General features: G+C 46.0%; 1 long non-coding RNA gene across 1 annotated transcript in view; it reads right to left on the reverse strand.

The window, feature by feature from the left end:
- LOC143808001 (uncharacterized) overlaps window positions 1-8,029 on the reverse strand; it is a 76,441-nt gene extending 68,412 nt beyond the window's left edge. Inside the window, exon 1 of the long non-coding RNA XR_013221857.1 lies at window positions 7,973-8,029. This is a non-coding gene — a long non-coding RNA (uncharacterized LOC143808001). The remainder of the gene's footprint in view (window positions 1-7,972) is intronic.
- Between the last annotated feature and the right edge of the window lie 14,907 nt (window positions 8,030-22,936).

The following is a 22,936-nucleotide window of genomic DNA, read 5'->3' on the forward strand; positions in this document are numbered from 1 at the left end:
GGCTGGGCCAGGGAAAAGGGGGCCCGGGCCGCTCCTTCAGCATATGTGCAGGGTCGCCTGTTTCTTCGGCGCTGATTGATGGCCGTCACTTAAACAGATATGGCCGCTTACAATTCGGCTGTGTCTGCTAGTAGTGACGTGGCCAGGCCAACACACAATCAAAATTAAAGGCACAGTGCCGGCCCAGTCGCGTCATTGCTAGCAGAGACCGCTGCGCGCGACCATGTCTAAGTGACAGCCATCAAGCAGGGTTCCCTGCAGTTACATGCCTAAGGAACTGGATTGGAGACAAGACGGGAGACAAGCCGGGGGGACATGAGCGAGGCTTGTTGCTAGCTTCCCCATAGTAAAAATATTTCCAATGTGTCTGTATGATCTGTGTGTGTGTGTGTGCATGCATCAAGTATATATATATTATATGTGTACATGTCTGTGTATGCATGTCTGCATACTATATGTGCATGTCTACATATTGTGTGTCTGCATGCCTGCGTATTATATGTGCGCATGTCGGTGTACTGTGTGTGCATGTCTGAGTATTGTGTGTACATATCTGTGTACTGTATGTGTGTGCATGTCTTGGTATTGCGTGTGCATATCTGCTTACTGTATGTGTGCATGTCTGCATACTGTATGTGTGGGTGCATGGTTGGGTATTGGGTGTGTGCATGTTTGCGTACTGTACGCGTGTGCATGTCTGTACTGTGCATGTCTGCATAGTGTACTTGTGTGCATGTCTGCATAGTGTACTTGTGTGCATGTCTGCGTGCTGTACGTGTGTGCATGTCTGCATGCTGTACGTGTGTGCATATCTGCATAATGTACGTGTGTGCATATCTGCATAATGTACGTGTGCATGTCTGCATTGTGTACGTGTGTGCATGTCTGCGTGCTGTACGTGTGTGCATATCTGCATAATGTACGTGTGCATGTCTGCATAGTGTACTTGCGTGGATGTCTACGTGCTGTACGTGTGTGCATGTCTGTACTGTGCATGTCTGCATAGTGTACTTGTGTGCATGTCTGCGTGCTGTACGTGTGTGCATGTCTGCATGCTGTACGTGTGTGCCAGGGCCGGACTGGCCATAGGGCACTTCTGGCAAATGCCAGAAGGGCCGGTGCCAGTGGTGGGCCGCTCAATCCGCCGCCCCCGCCGTCGCATTCAACTATACCGGCGTATAGACGCCGGTACAGTTGAATGCAATGATGGAGGAGAGAGCGTCTACAGACGCTCCTCTCCCATCATTCCCCGCTCTGCCTCTGACACTGCGGGTGCGCGATGATGTCATATCATCGCGCACCTGCTGTGTCCCGGGCAGACTGCAGCTGCTGAGACAGGAGCAGGAACCAGGAAGCAACGCTGGGCACGAGGAGAGGTGAGGAGAGTTTTTTTTTTTTCTGGACTGTGGGGCCATTCTCGGAGGAGGTGAGGGGAGGAAGAGAAGAGATGTGGGCTGTATATAGTTCTCTGTGGGCTGTGCTCTGTGCTGTATACTGCTGTGGGCTGTATATAGTTCTCTGTGGGCTGTGCTCTGTGCTGTATACTACTGTGGGCTGTATATAGTTCTCTGTGGGCTGTGCTCTGTGCTGTATACTACTGTGTGCTCTGTGCTATATATAGTACTCTGTGGGCTGTGCTCTGTGCTGTATACTGCTGTGGGCTGTATATAGTTCTCTGTGGGCTGTGCTCTATACTACTGTGGGCTGTATATAGTTCTCTGTGGGCTGTGCTGTATACTACTGTGTGCTCTGTGCTATATATAGTTCTCTGTGGGCTGTGCTCTGTGCTGTATACTGCTGTGGGCTGTATATAGTTCTCTGTGGGCTGTGCTCTGTGCTGTATACTACTGTGGGCTGTATATAGTTCTCTGTGGGCTGTGCTCTGTGCTGTATACCACTGTGGGCTGTATATAGTTCTCTGTGGGCTGTGCTCTGTGCTGTATACCACTGTGGGCTGTATATAGTTCTCTGTGGGCTGTGCTCTGTGCTGTATACTGCTGTGGGCTGTGTATAGTGCTCTGTGCTGTATACTACTGTGTGCTCTGTGCTATATATAGTTCTCTGTGGGCTGTGCTCTGTGCTGTATACTACTGTGGGCTGTATATAGTTATCTGTGGGCTGTGCTCTGTGCTGTATGCTACTGTGGGCTGTATATAGTTCTCTGTGGGCTGTGCTCTGTGCTGTATATAGTTCTCTGTGGGCTGTGCTCTGTGCTGTATACTACTGTGGGCTGTATATAGTTATCTGTGGGCTGTGCTCTGTGCTGTATGCTACTGTGGGCTGTATATAGTTCTCTGTGGGCTGTGCTCTGTGCTGTATATAGTACTCTGTGGGCTGTGCTGTATATAGTACTCTGTGGGCTGTGCTGTATATAGTACTCTGTGGGCTGTGCTGTATATAGTACTCTGTGGGCTGTGCTGTATATAGTACTCTGTGGGCTGTGCTGTATATAGTACTCTGTGGGCTGTGCTGTATATAGTACTCTGTGGGCTGTGCTGTATATAGTACTCTGTGGGCTGTGCTGTGTATAGTACTCTGTGGGCTGTGCTGTGTATAGTACTCTGTGGGCTGTGCTGTATATAGTACTCTGTGGGCTGTGCTGTATATAGTACTCTCTGGGCTGTGCTGTATATAGTACTCTGTGGGCTGTGCTGTATATAGTACTCTCTGGGCTGTGCTGTATATAGTACTCTCTGGGCTGTGCTGTATATAGTACTCTCTGGGCTGTGCTTTATATAGTACTCTGGGCTGTGCTGTATATAGTACTCTGGGCTGTGCTTTATATAGTTCTCTGTGGGCTGTGCTGTATATAGTTCTCTGTGGGCTGTGCTGTATATAGTTCTCTGGGCTGTGCTGTATATATTACTTTGTGGGCTGTGCTGTATATATTACTCTGTGGGCTGTGCTGTATACTACTGTGTGGACTGTGCTGTATACTTCTACGTGGGCTGTGCTGTATACTACTGTGTGGTCTGTGCTGTATACTACTGTGTGGTCTGTGCTGAATACTGCTGTGTGGGCTGTGTTATCTACTATGCGAGCTGTGCTATAGTATGCAGGCTGTGCTGTATACTATGCGGTTTGTGCTATATAATATGCGGGCTTTGCTATATACTATGGGGAGTATATTATATTCTATGGGGGAGGCCATGTTATGTACTATGTGGCTGTGTTATATACTATTGTGGGGGTATATTATATTCTATGGGGGAGGCTGCGTTATATACTATGGGGGGCTGCATTATATTCTATGGGGGGCTACATTATATATTATGGGGAGGTGGGCTGTATTATATTCTATGGGGGTTACATACTCTGGGGTGGCTGCATTATACTCTGGGGTGGCTGCATTATACTCTGTGGGGTGGCTGCATTATACTCTGGGGTGGCTGCATTATACTCTGGGGTGGCTGCATTATACTATATGTGGGCTGCATTATACTGTATCGAGGACTATGGGGAATACGTTAGACTATATGAAGAACTATGGGGTGCATTATACTGTGGGAAGTGAATTGTACTACATGGATGACTGTGGCGGTGCATTATACTATATGGAGCACTATGAGGATTGTATTATGCTATATGGAGGACTATGAGGATTGTATTATGCTATATGGAGGACTATGAGGAGTGTATTATACTATGTGGAGGACTGAGCAGTGTATTTTAATATATGGAGGACTATAGGGAGTGTATTATACTATATGGAGGACTATGGAGCACATTATAATATATGGAGGACTATGGGGTGTATTTTACTAAACAAGTAAAATGCTGCATATTCGGATTGTTTTTGCTGGAACAAAAAGCCTTGTTGTCAGCAGCACATTGCCAGTGTAAACTGTAGATGTGCTGCTGAAAACATGATACTGTATGGTGATCTATTAGTGATCGTTCTGTCTCATCATTATTCCTCAGCTGGTGGAAAGAGGCCGGGAAACAAGCGTTGAACAACTTCAGTATTGTCGATCAAACTCGTTTAGCGGCCTGAACTCAGCGCACGTAAATACAACAGAAAGGCTTCTGTGTGATGTGCAATATGTTAGCATTTGGGGACCCATTTTAAACTTTGCCTAGGGCCCCACTTTGCCTAAAACCGGCCCTGCCTACAAGTGTACAAAGATATTATACAGTCACCATGTGACAAGTGGGCCTGTGTAACTTCAAATGCCAGGGCTGAATTTTAGTCCCAGTCCGGCCCTGGTGTGTGCATATCTGCATAATGTACGTGTGCATGTCTGCATTGTGTACGTGTGTGCATGTCTGCATAATGTACGTGTGCATGTCTCCATAGTATTGTGAGCGCGGCCGATCGCATATGACGTACTATCCCGCCGGTGGTCATACGGGCCCACCCCACCTCGACGGGATAGTACGTCAGATGTCAGAAAGGCGTTAAAAAAAGAAAAACTCAAATATCACATGGTCATAAGTATTCAGACCCTTTGCTCAGTATTGAGTAGAAGCACCCTTTCTAGCTAGTACAGCCATGAGTCTTCTTGGGAATGATGCAACAAGTTTTTCACACCTGCATTTGGGGATCCTCTGCCATTCTTCCTTGCAGATTCTCTCCAGTTCCGTCAGGTTGGATGGTGAACGTTGGTGGACAGCCATTTTCAGGTCTCTCCAGAGATGCTCAATTGGGGTTATGTCAGGGCTCTGGCTGGACCAGTCAGGAATGGTCACAGAGTTGTTCTGAAGCCACTCCTTTGTTATTTTAGCTGTGTGCTTAGGGTTATTGTCTTGTTAGAAGGTGAACCTTCAGCCAAGTCTGAGGTCCAGAGCACTCTGGAAGAGGTTTTCATCCAGGATATCTGTACTTGGCCGCATTCATGTTTCCTTCAATGACAAGCAGTCGTCCTGTCCTGCAGCTGAAAAACACTCCTTATCATGATGCTCCCACCTCCATGTTTCACTGTTGGGATTGTATTGGGCAGGTGATGAGCAGTGCCTGGTTTTCTCTACACATACCGCTTAGAATTAAGCCATGCGCCCAAACAGTGGCTTTCCCCCCATACGGGGTATTGGTGTTCTCGAGAAATTGCACAACAAATTTTGAGGTCCATTTTCTCCTGATACCCTTGTGAAAATAAAAATGTTTAGGCTTAAAGTGATTTTTTTGTGAAAAAAGTAAAACGTGTATTTTGTGTGACCCCACTCTTTGATTTAAGTGTACAAAAATTAAAAGTTTGAAAATTGTTAATTTTTAAAACCATGAAAGACAACCACAGTCAAACACGACAGACAACCGTGCTCTCTGAACATAACCCTGTCAACAGACCCTATATCACACTGCCTATCTGTGGAGGTTGGCACCCTAATACACAATCGAGAATGGCGCCCCCGCTCGTCGTCAGCTGCCCCTAGAACTCCTGTAGCTGCCCTGAACTGGTGTCACACTTGGGCTCACAATTGCTCAACAGGAAATGGATAACCAGGGGATAGAGATATCACACAGCCGATGTTGGCTATTGCTTTGCCAACAAAAACACTTGGTAGTGACAGGGTGAGAGACACAGACAAACAAGTGCAAAATAGTGCTGAAGTGAACATATATAACCTTGCTATGCTGCTCCCTGCTATACTTAATCCTGCCTACCTGTGGGGGTTGGCACCCTACTGTACAGCGGATATGGCGCCCCCACTCCACGATGGCTATCCCTCTGATGCCCTATGGGTAGCTATATAGGCCAGAATGATGTACACTAATATGTCTTACATTGGTGGCCATATCCTTAATTGGACAATAGATACATAGTTACTGGCTCTATATTTGATTGTCTACCAATGTACACATAAATAAATAAATTATAGCAGCAAGCAAGGAAAGATACTTATCATTTCCTGATATCATAGGATCGTCAGGAGGCCATGATATATGGATGCTTCATGAAGCATCCATATATCATGGCCTCCTGACGATCCTATGATGGTGAAACGCGTTGAGGCGTGTTAAGATATCAGGAAATGATAAGTATCTTTCCTTGCTTGCTGCTATAATTTATTTATGTGTACATTGGTAGACATTATTTAACCCCTTCAGATGGATTTACTTCGTGGGACTTGCCCTGAGCGACGGAAGGTATGATATATTGTTGTTGTTTTTTACTTTTCCTTTGTTACAGAACGAGGGTCTTCAGGTGGATTACCAGTATAATAAAATATTACAACAACCTGTGTCTTTATTTCATTAAAATACTTGTAAATAATGTGTGTGTGTTTTATTAACCATTTCGTACTATTGGATTAATAATGGACAGGTGTCATAATTGACGCCTCTCCATTATTAATCTGGCTTAATGTCACCTTACAATAGCAAGGTGACATTAACCCTTCATTACCCCATATCCCACCGCTACAGGGGAATGGGAAGAGAGTGGCCAAGTGCCAGAATAGGCGCATCTTCCAGATGTGCCTTTTCTGGGGTGGCTGGGGGCAGATGTTTGTAGCCGGGGGGGGGGGGGGGGCATTAACCATGGACCCTCTCTAGGCTATTAATATCTGCCCTCATTCACTGGCTTTACCACTCTGGCGGAGAAAATTGCGCGGGAGCCCACGCCAATTTTTCCGCCATTTAACCCTTTATTTTACAAGCTACAGCGCCCAAATTTTGCACATACACACTACTAACATTAGTAGTGTGGAATATGCAAAAAAAAAAGGGATATGAGATGGTTTACTGTATGTAAATCATATCTCATATCCTGTTGGGTTTGGGAGGGAGAAATGAAAAGCCGGCAATTGAATTAGCGGCTTTTCACATATCTCGCGCTGAATTAAATATAAATACAGTATATATATATATATATATATATATATATATATATATATATATATATATATGTGTGTGTGTGTGTCTCAATGACATATATATGTATATATACACATACTATATATGTTATAACGAACATTTGAGCACATAAATCCATCAGTTTTGCAAGCCTGCGAGAAAATATCGCAGTACGGATGCCATACGGATTACATACGGAGGATGCCATGCGCAAAATACGCTGACACACCCTGCCTACGGATGACATACGGATCACTATTTTGGGGACTTTTCTGCGTGTTACGGCCGTAAAAAACGGACCGTATTGTCTTACGCCTAGTGTGACGCCGGCCTAACACGAAGTACAATATGTCATGAAAAAACAATCTCAGAATCAGTGGGATCCGGTTGAAGTGTTCCAGTGTTATAACCACTAGTGATGGGGGAGTATACTCGTTGCTCGGGTTTTCCTGAGCACGCTCGGGTGGTCTCCGAGTATTTGTTAGTGTTCGGAGATTAAGATTTCATCCCGGCAGCTGAATGATTTATAGCTATTAGCCAGCTTGATTACATGTGGGCAACCAGGCAACCCCCACATGTACTCACGCTGGCTAATAGCTGTAAATCATTCAGCTGCCGGGATGAAATCTTAATCTCCGAACACTAACATACTCAGAGCTCACCGGAGCGTGCTGGGGAAAACCTGAGCCACGAGTACACTCGCTCATCTCTAATAACCACATAAAGTGACAGTGGTCAGAATTGTAAAAATTGGCCTGTTCATTAAGTACCAAATTGGCTCTGTCACTCAGGGGTTAAATCAAAGCAGTGTTTACTAAGCCCCCTACATTATTTATACGCACTATTACAGCAGGGTACAGGGTGTTTTCGGTCTTGGGTGCCAGCCCCTAGTGAGGATGATGAGCGCTGAGGTGCAGTACCGAAAACAGCCACTACACTCTCAGCGCGCTGCAGTACCCACGACCAGCCACTAGACTCTCCGGCGCAGTGCATGTTATGTGCCTACTATCACAGCTCACCAATATATGACTCCTGGCCCATCCCTTTAATATTGGTAGTAAGCCGTTATATCAGTCACACTACATGTGGCTTAATATAAATGTGAGCTGATGGCTGTCACACCGGCAGGAGCGGGGTCTCTCCTCGGCCAACACAAACAATGGGCAGTTTCTCCAGTACCTGTCAGGCGGCCATGAGCAGCGCCAGGCGCCATCCATCACCTCCGAGAAGCCCCGCCCCCGGACACAAGCCCCGCCCCTCACTGTACCGTATGCGCCGGTCACTGCACGTTACCGAATATACCTAGCCCTCTGCTCCTGCCGCCACATAACCGCTGCGGTAATTCTCCCCCCAGCTACCAGTCATAACCGAGAGTGTGAAAAGACTTATGAGACCAGTGTGACCCCTACACGCTTCCTGCTGCACGCACACACAATGGCCGCCCGCTCTTCTCCGTAGCTGCTGTCTGTGGCGACCTGTAGTGCAGTCACAATTAGGGCTTCCATTCTACAACGCGCAGTTATTATGTCCTGCGCTCATACAACGCTTATTTTCTCTCAGCGAGCAGTGCTTTGCCATATTCTAAACCCCCCCGCGTGTGAGAAATGGTACAATCCCACCTGGGCGACTGTGAAGAAATTCTCCCAATATGGTAAAGACACGCAGACTATACCACTGTAATGTGTGCCGATGGGGGTGTCACTGGATTCGGCACATGGTAAATCCTGGAAGTGGAGCACGAAGTCGGAGAAGCCGGCGCTCCTCACCTCACTGTACCGCGGGCGGGAGGGAGCGCGCTGACGAGTGCAGGCCGGGCTGGCTCCCTGGTTGTCGCTGAGACACCAGTTGTTTTTGAACCTTTATGTTCCTGTTTTTTTCTGTTACCTTTTTACACGTTATTTTCCATCCTTTGAGGCGTATTCCCATCTCATGTTTATCAGACGCCCAGTGGGACCTGTATCTATCACTACAGTAAGACCCTGGGTGTCACAAGACCCATGTGTATGCGTGGGAACGTCTCCAGTGACAGCGACGCACGTGTCCAGTGACAGCGACGCACGTGTCCAGTGACAGCGACGCACGTGTCCAGTGACAGCGACGCACGTGTCCGACCCATTGGCGGGAGCCGCGTGCACGGCACATCATTTATTGATAACCAGTTTATAAGGTTTATGAATATTCAGTCCTGTAAATCTGTGGGGTCCGCGTCCTGACACCTCGCCCCACCCAGCCGCCATGACACAGCTTCGTAGCGTAGGCCTTCTGTTCATTCTATAGTCAGCTCTTTGATCGCATCGAACTGGAACTGCGCACCTCTTGGGGTGTGTGGGGGCTCTGAGTGGTCGGTCTCAGAACCTAGCCCCCCATGAATCTGATGATAACTGGGCAATGAAATAACAAAAAAAAAGTTTAGTTAATCTTTTAGGAAAAAAAATAATGCAGGTATGAATCTGGTCAAGTCTTTTTTATTCTATCATCCTCCAGCACTACGATCACCTTTGTGCCATCCAGCATTAAAAAGGATGTAAGCAGTACAGTGATAAGATGCTGGCAGATTTAGGATTGTGAGGGACAAGGGAGACTCCATTTTGGATTTATTAACTCAGGCCCCATAGATTATCCAGAGATCGCCCTTCCACAGCAGGGATGTGGCTCCACCCTTGGGATAAGTACACAATTCCCAAAAGAACAGAACTTTACCATATGCCGGAGAATTAGAGGCCACGTGTTAATGAAGGCAAGAAGGAGCAGAGCTGAGACCCCCCTGCTGTCTTTTGTGCAAGGCTGCCAGCATCAATTATCTATCAATGGAAACTATAGACCGATTGTCGCAAACATCTAGAGATGAATTATTAGGCTGCGTGTCCACGTTCAGGATGGCCGGCGGTATTGCCGGAGCGGCGAAGCCGCTCGGCGCTAAGCCCCGCCCCCTTTCTGGGACGCAATGATGCCGGATGTGTTAACTGTACACATCCGGGATCATTACACCCTCGCATAGCGCCCTGTGATATTACTTGCGGCGACGCAGCGTCGCCGCAGGTAGCACGGACATGCTGCGATCTGAAAAGACGCGCAGCATGTCCGGAGTCGCAGGGAAGTCGGATGCGTGTTTCCACGCATAGTTGACACGGGATTTCATAAAATCCCCTCCACTATGCTGGAACATCTGGACGCTGCGTGTTTGACGCTGCAGCTCTGCGCAGCGTCAAACAAGCAGCGTTTACTGACCGTGGACACATACCCTTAGGATATGTGCACACGTTGCGGATTTGCTGCGGATCCGCAACGTGTGCACATACCCTCAGAGTACCGTGCATCTCGGGGTTAAGTCCAATATACCACCAGAACCCTGGGAGCCCTCTGCACGCACGCCTGCATCTCATTTTTCTCTAGCGGTCCCGGATACTGAGCTATCGAGACTGGCTCTCCAGAACTTCTTAGCCGACCCAAGTTTAGACTCTCCATATCGGTCCAGCCCCAACCAACCCGCTGAGACATCAGTCGTCCCGTTCAGACCTCCCACTAGGAAGTTATGACCCATCCTAGATACTGGGAATTATTTCAGCTAGGAGGTCAAGGGAGGAGAATTCAGTCCAACCCAGAGGGGCGGTGGTGAATATGGGAGGGGGCGAGCTAGGGGTTAGAAGCTAGCTACACACCTTTAGCCAGTGTCATTGTTCTGCCATGGAAGCCGCACACGTCACTCGTGGAGATGGACCAGAAACTAAGAAAGTGCCTGTGGATACGAGAGCTTCCCTCCATCCACAAGTTATAAAAATTTAAGAAATGGTAACGTGATGCATACAGCTAACTGCTATCCCCAACCTGTACCCTACTTTTATCTGTACTTCTGGCTGTAATATCTGTATATTCCTCTGTATACAGGTCCTTCTCAAAAAATTAGCATATAGTGTTAAATTTCATTATTTACCATAATGTAATGATTACAATTAAACTTTCATATATTATAGATTCATTATCCACCAACTGAAATTTGTCAGGTCTTTTATTGTTTTAATACTGATGATTTTGGCATACAACTCCTGATAACCCAAAAAACCTGTCTCAATAAATTAGCATATCAAGAAAAGGTTCTCTAAACGACCTATTACCCTAATCTTCTGAATCAACTAATTAACTCTAAACACATGCAAAAGATACCTGAGGCTTTTAAAAACTCCCTGCCTGGTTCATTACTCAAAACCCCCATCATGGGTAAGACTAGCGACCTGACAGATGTCAAGAAGGCCATCATTGACACCCTCAAGCAAGAGGGTAAGACCCAGAAAGAAATTTCTCAACAAATAGGCTGTTCCCAGAGTGCTGTATCAAGGCACCTCAATGGTAAGTCTGTTGGAAGGAAACAATGTGGCAGAAAACGCTGTACAACGAGAAGAGGTGACCGGACCCTGAGGAAGATTGTGGAGAAGGACCGATTCCAGACCTTGGGGAACCTGAGGAAGCAGTGGACTGAGTCTGGTGTGGAAACATCCAGAGCCACCGTGCACAGGCGTGTGCAGGAAATGGGCTACAGGTGCCGCATTCCCCAGGTAAAGCCACTTTTGAACCATAAACAGCGGCAGAAGCGCCTGACCTGGGCTACAGAGAAGCAGCACTGGACTTTTGCATGTCATTCGGAAATCAAGGTGCCAGAGTCTGGAGGAAGACTGGGGAGAAGGAAATGCCAAAATGCCTGAAGTCCAGTGTCAAGTACCCACAGTCAGTGATGGTGTGGGGTGCCATGTCAGCTGCTGGTGTTGGTCCACTGTGTTTCATCAAGGGCAGGGTCAATGCAGCTAGCTATCAGGAGATTTTGGAGCACTTCATGCTTCCATCGGCTGAAATGCTTTATGGAGATGAAGATTTCATTTTTCAGCACGACCTGGCACCTGCTCACAGTGCCAAAACCACTGGTAAATGGTTTACTGACCATGGTATTACTGTGCTCAATTGGCCTGCCAACTCTCCTGACCTGAACCCCATAGAGAATCTGTGGGATATTGTGAAGAGAAAGTTGAGAGACGCAAGACCCAACACTCTGGATGAGCTTAAGGCCGCTATTGAAGCATCCTGGGCCTCCATAACATCTCAGCAGTGTCACAGGCTGATTGCCTCCATGCCACGCCGCATTGAAGCAGTCATTTCTGCCAAAGGATTCCCGACCAAGTATTGAGTGCATAACTGAACATTATTATTTGATGGTTTTTTTGTTTGTTATTAAAAAACACTTTTATTTGATTGGCCGGGTGAAATATGCTAATTTATTGAGACAGGTTTTTTGGGTTATCAGGAGTTGTATGCCAAAATCATCAGTATTAAAACAATAAAAGACCTGACAAATTTCAGTTGGTGGATAATGAATCTATAATATATGAAAGTTTAATTGTAATCATTACATTATGGTAAATAATGAAATTTAACACTATATGCTAATTTTTTGAGAAGGACCTCCCTGGGACTGGTGATGTATATACCGCCCTCACTGCAGAGCGCCCCAATAACTAGTATGCGACAGGGCAGCCTCTCCAGCGACTACTTATCCTAGGTGCAGTTCCCTGACTGACCTGAGGGTAAAGGGGTCACTAGAGAGTGACTGTAAGCTCTGTCACAGATTTGTGACGGGGGGGGTTTATCCTAAAGGTACCTTCACACGAAGCGACGCTGCAGCGATAGCGACAACGATGCCGATCGCTGCAGCGTCGCTGTGTGGTAGCTGGAGAGCTGTCACACAGACCGCTCTCCAGCGACCAACGATGCCGAGGTCCCCGGGTAACCAGGGTAAACATCGGGTTGCTAAGCGCAGGGCCGCGCTTAGTAACCCGATGTTTACCCTGGTTACCAGCGTAAAAGTAAAAAAAACAAACAGTACATGCTCACCTGCTCGTCCTCCAGCGTCTGCTTCCTGACACTGACTGAGCTCCGGCCCTAACAGCACAGCGGTGACGTCACCGCTGTGCTTTCACTTTCACTTTAGGGCCGGCGCTCAGTAAGTGTCAGGAAGCAGACGCTGGAGGACGAGCAGGTGAGCATGTACTGTTTGTTTTTTTTACTTTTACGCTGGTAACCAGGGTAAACATCGGGTTACTAAGCGCGGCCCTGCGCTTGGTAACCCGATGTTTACCCTGGTTACCAGTGTAAAACATCGCTGGTATCGTTGCTTTTGCTGTCAAACACAACGATACACAGCGATCGGACGACCAAATAAAGTTCTGGACTTTATTCAGCGACCAGCGACATCACAGCAGGATCCTGATCGCTGCTGCGTGTCAAACGAAACGATATCGCTAGCCAGGACGCTGCAACGTCACGGATCGCTAGCGATGTCGTTTCGTGTGAAGGTACCTTTATCCCCTGACTCGCCTCGTGTGTTTTCCTTACAGGGATCCTGTGCTACCATGTCTCTGCTGTGCTGTTTGAATGCGGTTTCACGCCTAGTCGTAGCTGACCATCTTTGTATTACAAGTGAATCAGTAAGGGAACGTGCCCAGGATCAGAAATAGCGTTTTGGATGCAGTGGACTTGTGCTTCGTTCAAAACACTGTGTTCTACAGTACAAGCACAGTGATGAGATTTATCGAAGTCTCATGCCCACTGTGCTTCTATTTGACGCTGCGTAAACTCACCCGCAGTGCGGCTTTACGGGCCGCGCAGCATGACAATTTCTGTTGCAGAGACTATAGTCTCTGCAGCAGAAATTTCCACAATAGAAATGTATTAGATGCAGTAGATCCGCATGGTTCAGTGAACACATGCGGATTTACCTGCATGATTCGAACTCAGCGAAAATACTCTGTGCCCAAAGCTCTGCTATATCCTCATCTTGAGCACATTCCCTAATGATTTTGCAGCAAAATCCACACGGTTTACCTTCTGATTTTACTGTGGTTTCACTCCAGATTTCAGTCAGATGACATCTGAGTGCTGCCCAATTTCTACAGCACAGAATTTCTGCAGCATTTCCACAAAATAATAAGCAGGTAGATTTTAACCCCTTTATGCACCCAGACGCCCAATCAGCACTGGCGTCACTGTCTCCGCCTTCAGACAAATCGATCATGAAGAGGAAGTCTGGGGTGCAGCAGATCCCTTACTTCCACTTCATGTTCCAATTGTCCGAAGGCGGAGACAGTGACGCCAGCATCATGTTTCAAAACACTGCACAAGAGCCCCAGGGAGAGGGAGTGCTGACACCGCGGGAATGGCGCCAGCACTGGAGGAGTGTATAGACTTTATTATTTTATTGGGGCCAAGCCAGGGGTATGAGAAGTTGTCCCAATTAGTGGACAACTTCTTTAAGCTATAAAGAAAACCTTATGAGTTTGATATCACTGTGTTCATAATAATTTGGAAAATCATATTGACCGGTAATTTTTGCCACTTAATGCCATTAAAATGTCAGAATTGCGTTTTTTTACCTCTCTTTTTCCCATTTTTCAGTTATATTGCCAATTAAATGGTGTTATTCAAAACTACAACTTGGCCCGCAAAAAAAAAAACAACCTTCATAGGGCTATGTCAGTAAGAATATAAAAAAAAATGTGTGGCTCTTAGGGAAAAAAAGGTCACAAGCAAATATGATAAATCTCCTGATCATGCAGGGGTCAAAAATGTGCAACATGCTTATTTTTCCATTACATATGGATGAGGTTTTGAAAACCCTATGCACATGTACTGTAATTTGCTACAGATTTGCAATGGAAAATCCTTACTGAAAATCTGCAGGAAACACACATCTGAAATTGATCTCAACTTGTTAATGTTGGTCTGAACTTAGAGGGACTCCAAGTACAGGCGCTCAGTGCATCATGGTGGAGCTAATCATTTATTATACACCTTCCCACCCGTTTGTTTTTGATCATGTCCTCTCTTCTTCTCTCGCTCTATAAAGTCTGAGCTGTCAATCAACGAAGGAAGGGGGGGTGGAGATTGAGGGAAAATAAGTAGGTGGGAAGGTGTAGTTAAATGATTGACTGTGATGCACTAAGCGGCGGGACTTGGTTTGAACAGTCATTCTTTAAAGGGAATCTGTTACCAGGTATTTGCCGCCTAATCTGAGAGCAGCATGATGTAAGAGAAGAGAACATTATTCCAGCAATGTATCACTTACTGGGCTGCTTGCTGTAGTTTTGATAAACCCACTGTTTTATCAGCAGGAAATTATCTTTGGAGTTCTAGTACACCTGCTGCCATGTTGTCCTACATATATATAACCTCTGTGTAACCTACCTCCATCACTGACTTAAAGATTTCTGCCTATGCACAGCTCAGCATTCAAGGAACTCATAGATTTGCAGCAGATAAAACAATGGTTTTATCAAAACTACAACAAGCAGCCCAGTAAATGACACATCGCTGGAATCGGGGTATCTACCCATACATCAGCAGAAACATGGTGAAATAAAACTGATGGTTTGTTTTTTTCAATAAATCAATAGTACACATGAAGATAAGAAAAACAAGAACTTCTTTTCCCTCCTGAACTGATCATTCTCTAAATTCCCAGTGAATACAGACGCTCTCATTGAGATACAGGTGACAGGTAGCACTCGTCCGTATTATACGGTAGTGTGACCCCGGCCTTAAGCTCCGCCTACTTCCGCTTTCATCCTGCGTCGTCCTTCGTACCTATCTTTAACATTGGGTACGCAGGGACATGCGTTGTATGCAGATGCGTCTGCATGCGACGTTTTGACGTGCCTGCCGACCGCATGGGAATTCAAAAAGTTGGGGTACGGAAAGTATTCAGACCCCTTTAAATTGTTCACTTTTTGTTTCATTGCAGCCATTTGGTACATTCAAAAAAGTTCATTTTTTTCTCATTAATGTACACTCTGCACCCCATCTTGACTGAAAAAAAACAAAAATGTGGACATTTTTGCAAATTTAATAAAAAAGAAAAACTGAAATATCACATGGTCATAAGTATTCAGACCCTTTGCTCAGCATTGAGTAGAAGCACCCTTTTGAGCTAGTACAGCCATGAGTCTTCTTGGAAATGATGCAACAAGTATTTCACGCTTGGATTTTTGGATCCCACGCAAACACGGAGAGAACATGCAAACTCTCAGATGTTGTCCTTGGTGGGATTTGAACCCAGGACTCCAGCGCTGCAAGGCTGTAGTGCTAACCACTAAGTGTAAGCTAAAGGTGTCTTCCAATACCTTTATATTCATGGCCTATCCTTAGGAGAGGTCATTAATATCTGATCATTTGGGTTGCGACACCCGGAATTCCGACCAATCGGTTTTTCTCATTGTTGGCTGCAGTTGATTGTGATCAGTTGTGCAACAGTACAGCATTCGAATAGCGGCTGATGTGCCGTAATCCGCCTGCAACCACTGTGCAGTTGATGGAGCTGTGCAGTTCTGCAACTGATCACATCCGGGAACAGCTAATTGGTAAGTATGCAAGGTGTCGCCATCAATATAAAAGTACTGAACAACCCCTTTGATATCATTCAGTGGGACTGACTTGACATTGTAATTGATCGCTATGTTAAGGTTGTTTATTTATTCAAGTTCTGATGAAGGTTCTTATGCTGCATTCAGGTACTAAGGATGGTTCTCTACTACATTCATGCACTGATAATGGTTCTGGTGCTGTATTCATGTTTTGATTGTGCTTCTCGTGTTGTATTCATATACTGATGTTGGTTCTGATCTTAAACAGATGTAGTTATCCATAATTTGTCAGATGACGTGCTTCAAATCTTACTCCAGTTGGGGCCTGACGTAAGATTTGTGGCGTAACGAATGTCGCCATTCGTCATGCATTTGATGAGCAGGGGCTACCACACCCCGTCCCTTCCAAACTCTACCCACTTTGTTAGAACTGGGCATGAGAATGCCAAAAGTCACAAAACTTTAGCACCGCCTCACATTGTGCCAAAAGTTTGCAACTCTTCAAACTGTTTTTCACCCCAGAATTCTATTGTAAAAGCTATGATGGTTTGGAACCATTGTATTTGGTAGGAGACGAAAGATGGGAGTGTGGCCTCGGAGTGCTATGTAATCTGTGTAGATGCAGAAATCTCATGGAATAGTGGTATATCATATACTACATTATTAGTAGAGATGAGCCATCTCCCTAGTGTTCGGGTTCGGTTCGTCGAACAGGGAGATGTTCGCCGAACTGTTCAAACACCGTTGAACCCCATTGAAACCAATGGCAGGCAAACACAAACACATACACATACAAACACATGGAAAACACATAGAAAACACCTTAAAAGGTGTCCAAAAGCTGACAAACTGCTCAGAAGACATAACAAACACATGGAAAAGTCACAACTACACATAGTCATGCGAAAATAAAAGAGGTGGAGGAGTAAAAGGAGGAGGAGACACAGATATAGGCATGTCATGCCCTTCTAAAGTTAAGAAAGGCTGGAGTAAAAATCTAAACTCACTCTACCAACACCCAGACGTCTTGACAAAAAAAAAAAAAGAAATATCTTTAGGTAGAATGGCGGCGGGTCCATTCAGAACACTTTCCTTAGAAGACGTAGTGGTACCCCCGTTGAAATTTGTGCCAAAAAATGAACCCAATACATTCAGACTAATCAACCATTTGTCATATCCAAGGGGCAGGTCAGTAAACGACAACATCGACACGGAACCAAGTACAGTACTATGTACTGTACCTCCTTTGACGAGGCAATCAGGTGGGTCAAGAAGTTGGGAAGGGGCACCCTAATGGCCAAAACAGACATTGAGGGGGCGTTCCGGTTACTACCTGTGCCTCCGAATAGTGTCCTCCCATTGGGTTGCTTCTGTGAAGGAACAAACTTCATAGATCTCTGTTTGCCCATGGGGTGCTCCATATCCTGCTCACTATTTGAGGCGTTTAGTTGCTTCCTCGAAGTTGTCCTCATGGACGTTTGTAAGGCGGCACATATTATCCATTACCTCGATGACTTCTTATGCCTGGGCCCAAAAGATTTGCCACAGTGTGAAAACACGCGGTAGTCCACCTGTGAGAAGGAGAGAGCTGGAGGGAGAGTGGACGCCCCAGAGCCGAGGGGTTAGATTGAGAAAGAAAGAAGGCGATGTAGCTTGCTTCATGGGTGGGGTACTCTGCTGAGTAGCAGAAATTGCTACTAGGCCCAAAAGGATTTACTTGGCCAAATGCCTTTAAAAAATAGTAGTTAGGTAAACAGGCGGTGGTAGCTTGCTTCATAGGTGGGGTACTCTGCTGAGTAGCACAAAATGCTATTAGGTACAAAACGATTTCCTGGGCTAGATCAGTTAAAAATTAGTAATTAGATCAACAGGCGATGTAGCTTGCTTCAAGGGTGGGGTACGCTGCTGAGTTGCACCAAATTCTACTAGTCCCAAAAGGATTTCCTGGGCTAGATGCCGTTACAAAATAGTAGTTAGGTAAACAGTCGGTGTAGCTTGCTTCATGGGTGGGGTACACTGCTGAGTTGCACCAAATTCTACTAGGCCCAAAAGGATTTCCTGGGCTAGATGCCGTTACAAAATAGTAGTTAGGTAAACAGGCGGTGTAGCTTGCTTCATGGGTGGGGTACGCTGCTGAGTAGCACTAAATTCTACTAGGCCCAAAAGGATTTCCTGGGCTAGATGCCGTTACAAAATAGTACTTAGGTAAACAGGCGGTGTAGCTTGCTTCATGGGTGAAGTACGCTGCTGAGTAGCACCAAATTCTACTAGGCCCCAAAGGATTTCCTGGGCCAGATGCTGTTAAGAATAGTACTTAGGTAAACAGGCGGTGGGTGGCTGGGCTACTCTGCTGACTAGCAGACACTGAAGCTTTGGAGCAGGCCTCTGAATCCCAGGCCATAGTATGAGTAAACAACTCTGCAGACGACCCCACCCACCTGGAATTGATGAATATCAACGTCATATAAAACTCAGCAAGGAGACTAAATCAAAGAGTCTCCATTTTTTCCAAAAATTCGGCCACAGACACCACTTAAGTGGCATCAATTTCGCCAGAGTTTTTTTAAAACGGTTGGTGAGGTGATTTTCAAAAATCATCAAGCTTTTAGTTTCCCCAAGATGACACAGGGGTAGAAAAGTCCTTGCGGATCCAGGATTTGTTCATCTTGATGAACGTTAGTCTGTCTACATTGTCACTGGACAGCCGCGTGCGCTTATCTGTCAGCACACCACCAGCAGTGCTGAACACACGTTCAGAGAGAGCGCTGGCTGTGGGGCACGACAAGATCTCCAAGGCATGAGTGGCGAGCTCAGGCCATTTTTCAAAATTGGAAGCCCAAAATGAGCAAGGGTCCAGTTCCACAGTCATGGCATCGATGTTCTTCTTGTACTCCTGTGGCCTTGCAAAGGATGGTCTAAAAAAATCTTGAAACGATTGGAAAAAATTGCTGTTACCACCACATACGATGTTACTGTTACGGTTTGAGTGATGACTCGATAGTCCCACGGTTGGCAAGTTAGAACTCAGAGATTCACTACATGCACCACTGGTGTTTTGTGGAAAAGCAGATGTTAGATTCTGTAACAGTCTCTGCTGATACTCCTGCATGCGTGAATCCCTTTCTATGGCAGGAATTATTTCGCCAAATTTGCTTTTGTACCGGGGATCTAAGAGTGTGGCAACCCAGTAGTTACTTCGGATTCTGACAATCCGAGTGCCATGTTGCAGGTAGTGCAGCAAGAAGGCACTCATGTGTCTTGCGCATCCAGGAGGACCAAGTCCTTGTTGTCTTGGTGGTGGCGAGGTGAGAATCATGCTTCCATCGTCTCCCTCTCCCCCCAACCTCGCACAACAGAAATTTGATCAAGGTCTCCCTCATCTGATGAGTCTTCCATGCCCAGCGCCAGTTCGTCCTCCAATTCTTCCTCGCCTCCTGCACCTTCCTCAACAGTTTGGCTGCTACCATGCGCCCTCGGTAATCCCTCTCCCCCAGCCTCCAATGCCAGCCGCCTTGGTGCTGCCAACCTTCTTGACCTTGGAGATATGATCCCTTCCGCATACGACTCCTCCTGTTCCTCCTCCTCCTCCTCTTGTTCCACCACCTGACTCCGAACACTGTGTAAGGTGTGCTCCAGCATGTAAATCACCGTAATGGTCATGCTGATAATGGCATCGTCAGCACTAAACATCTTCGTTGCTATTTCAAAACTGTGCAGAAGGGTGCATAGGTCCCTGATCTGAGACCACTCCTGCAGCGTGATTTGCCCCACCTCTTGATCTCGTTGGCCCAGGCTATATGTCATAACGTATTGCACCAGGGCTCGTCGGACAGTGCAGACACTTCTCCTAGGCCAAAACTATTAACTAGATTAGATGCAGTGAAAATAGAGATACACAGGCGGTATAGTTTGTTTCACAGGCGGGCTACTCTGCTGACATGCAGACACTGCTACTAAGCCCAAAACCCCAAAACGATTTACTGGGGTAGATGCCGTAAAAATTGAGATACACAGGCGGTGTAGTTAGTTTCACAGGCGGGCTACTCTGCTGACGTGCAGACACTGCTACTAAGCCCAAAACCCCAAAACGATTTACTGGGGTAGATGCCGTAAAAATTGAGATACACAGGCGGTGTAGCTAGCTTCACAGGCGGGCTGCTCTGCTGACGTGCAGACAGTGCTACTAGGCCCAAAACTATCAACTGGATTAGATGCAGTGAAAATAGAGATACACAGGCGGTATAGTTTGTTTCACAGGCGGGCTACTCTGCTGACGTGCAGACAATGCTACTAGGCCCAAAACTATCAACTGGATTAGATGCAGTGAAAATAGAGATACACAGGCGGTATAGTTTGCTTCACAGGCGGGCTGCTCTGCTGACGTGCAGACAGTGCTACTAGGCCCAAAACTATCAACTGTATTAGATGCAGTGAAAATAGAGATACACAGGCGGTATAGTTTGTTTCACAGGCGGGCTACTCTGCTGACGTGCAGACAATGCTACTAGGCCCAAAACTATCAACTGGATTAGATGCAGTGAAAATAGAGATACACAGGCGGTATAGTTTGTTTCACAGGCGGGCTACTCTGCTGACGTGCAGACACTGCTCCTAGGCCCAAAACCCCAAAACGATTTACTGGGTTAGATGCGGTAAAAATTGAGATACCCAGGCGGAGTAGCTAGCTTCACAGGCGGGCTACTCAGATGACTATCAGACAATGATACTAGCCCAAAAGGATTGGCTGAGCTAGATTACACCAAATGCTGTGACTATCACTTGCTCAGCACTGGCTCAGACCTGCCTGGCAAACAGTGCTATGAACTGCTGTAACCTACCCTGGAAAGGGCTGATATTACAACTAGTCCCAACTCCCGACTCCCTAAACCTATCTCTCAGAAAATTCGCTGGCAAAAGACTCTTAGTCCGTATAGCGCCCACAGCAGCAGCGGTGCCGTCTAACACTAAACTGCAGCAGTGAGGAAATGGTGACGACGGGGCACATGGCTGGTTCTCACTGGGCAAGAAGTGACATGTGACATACACAGCCAATGACACATGCCCTTGCTTGTCTGCATCACATGCACATTGCTGTGTGTGTGTGCACTGCTGATAGGCTGAGAGACTGCACCGCCCCTCTGTAAATGCGGGAAAGAAAAAAAAATGGAGATCGGCGTTATTTCAGCACCGATCTATCCCCCGCCCACTATACAACTGAAACAGTCCATTAACAATGATAAACAGTTTTAATGTGCAAATCAAGATAGGCTTTTGGTGAACGAACAGTTATCGAACAGAAACTCGAACAGCCGAATTTTAAGCAAATTGTTCGGGTTCGTCGAACGACTCGAACACCGCCCAAAACAGCTCGCATTTGAAATTGACGAACAGTTCGACTCGAACACCGCTCATCTCTAATTATTAGTACTCATTACATATTAAAGGGTTTGTACACTACTGGACAATCATTGCGTAATCAATTCAGGGTCCCATAGAAAATCAAAACAATGTATACTCCTCTCCTGCAGGCGTGCTGTTCAAGTAATGTGAGTGTTGCTGTTCCTGGTGGGTGATGTCACATTGTTGTGTCACGTGATCTCTATAGTCAATTAGCAGCAGCCGACTGTTTGCAGCCTTTTCCTATTTTGTCAAAGTAGATGTTCTAAGTGATGGAATATTGATGAACTGCAGCCACAGTGCCCACATGATACAATAATGTCTTTATTTTTATGAGGGAGGGTATGTAAGTGGGTATGGTTTGTAGAAAGGGGCATTGTCTGAAAAAGGACATAATTTCCCTCATGCAAACTGGGAACCTCTGTTTTTGTGGATAGAAAATGAAGCCGTTACAATGAATGGGCCTTTACACCTGTCCTTTGTTATGGACTGATTGCAAAAAAAGCGTACCGCTATGTTCACACGCTGCGGTTTTTGCTGCGGATCCGCAGCGGTTTTGAGGCTGCGGATCCGCATCCTTTTTCCATGCAGGGTACAGTACAATGTTACCCTATGGAAAACAAAAACCGCTGTGCCCACTATCCTTTTTTCGGCATGAAAATCCGCGCTGATTTTCTGCGGAAAAAAAGAAGTACCATGTCTATTCTTTCTGCGGATTCCGCTCCTGTTTTCCAACAGCACCAATAGGAAAGTGCAGTTGGAAACCCGCAGTGGAATCCGCAGGAGAAACCGCACAAAAAACCGCAGTGGTAAACCACCGCGGGTTTGCACTGCGGGTTTTCAGAATCAGGACCTGAAAAATCCGCAGGCAAAAAAGGATAGTGTGAACAAGCCCTACATGTCCTACTTTGATTGGAGTTACGGATCTAACTTGAAAATACAAGTTAATGGTCCTGTGGAAAAAAGGGATAGCACACATATCAGATGTGTCCTTATTTTACTGTTTGATGGATAGGAGAAGAGAAGTTGTTTTTATCTTTTGTGAAAAATGGATGCAATAAAGATTGCCAATAGTGGTCCACCACACTGAAAAAAATCACAAACCGTTTTTCACATATGAGTGAAGAAAAGGATGACCTAATGTAAAGAAAATATGTAAGTATTGTCCAAAGCAGTCAATTAATTGTTTTCATTTGCCAAAGGCTTCAGAAAAATATAGGCTTGAATCTGATTCGTTGCTATGGGCAAAAATCCTTTACTTATTTGCATTTGTTTTAATAAATCTCCCATAATGTTTTATGATTTCAGATAAAAGAGAATTGATAATGGTGACTTAAGTGATTTT

Source organism: Ranitomeya variabilis, chromosome 2 (assembly GCF_051348905.1).
Source record: "Ranitomeya variabilis isolate aRanVar5 chromosome 2, aRanVar5.hap1, whole genome shotgun sequence".
Classification (NCBI taxonomy): domain Eukaryota; kingdom Metazoa; phylum Chordata; class Amphibia; order Anura; family Dendrobatidae; genus Ranitomeya; species Ranitomeya variabilis.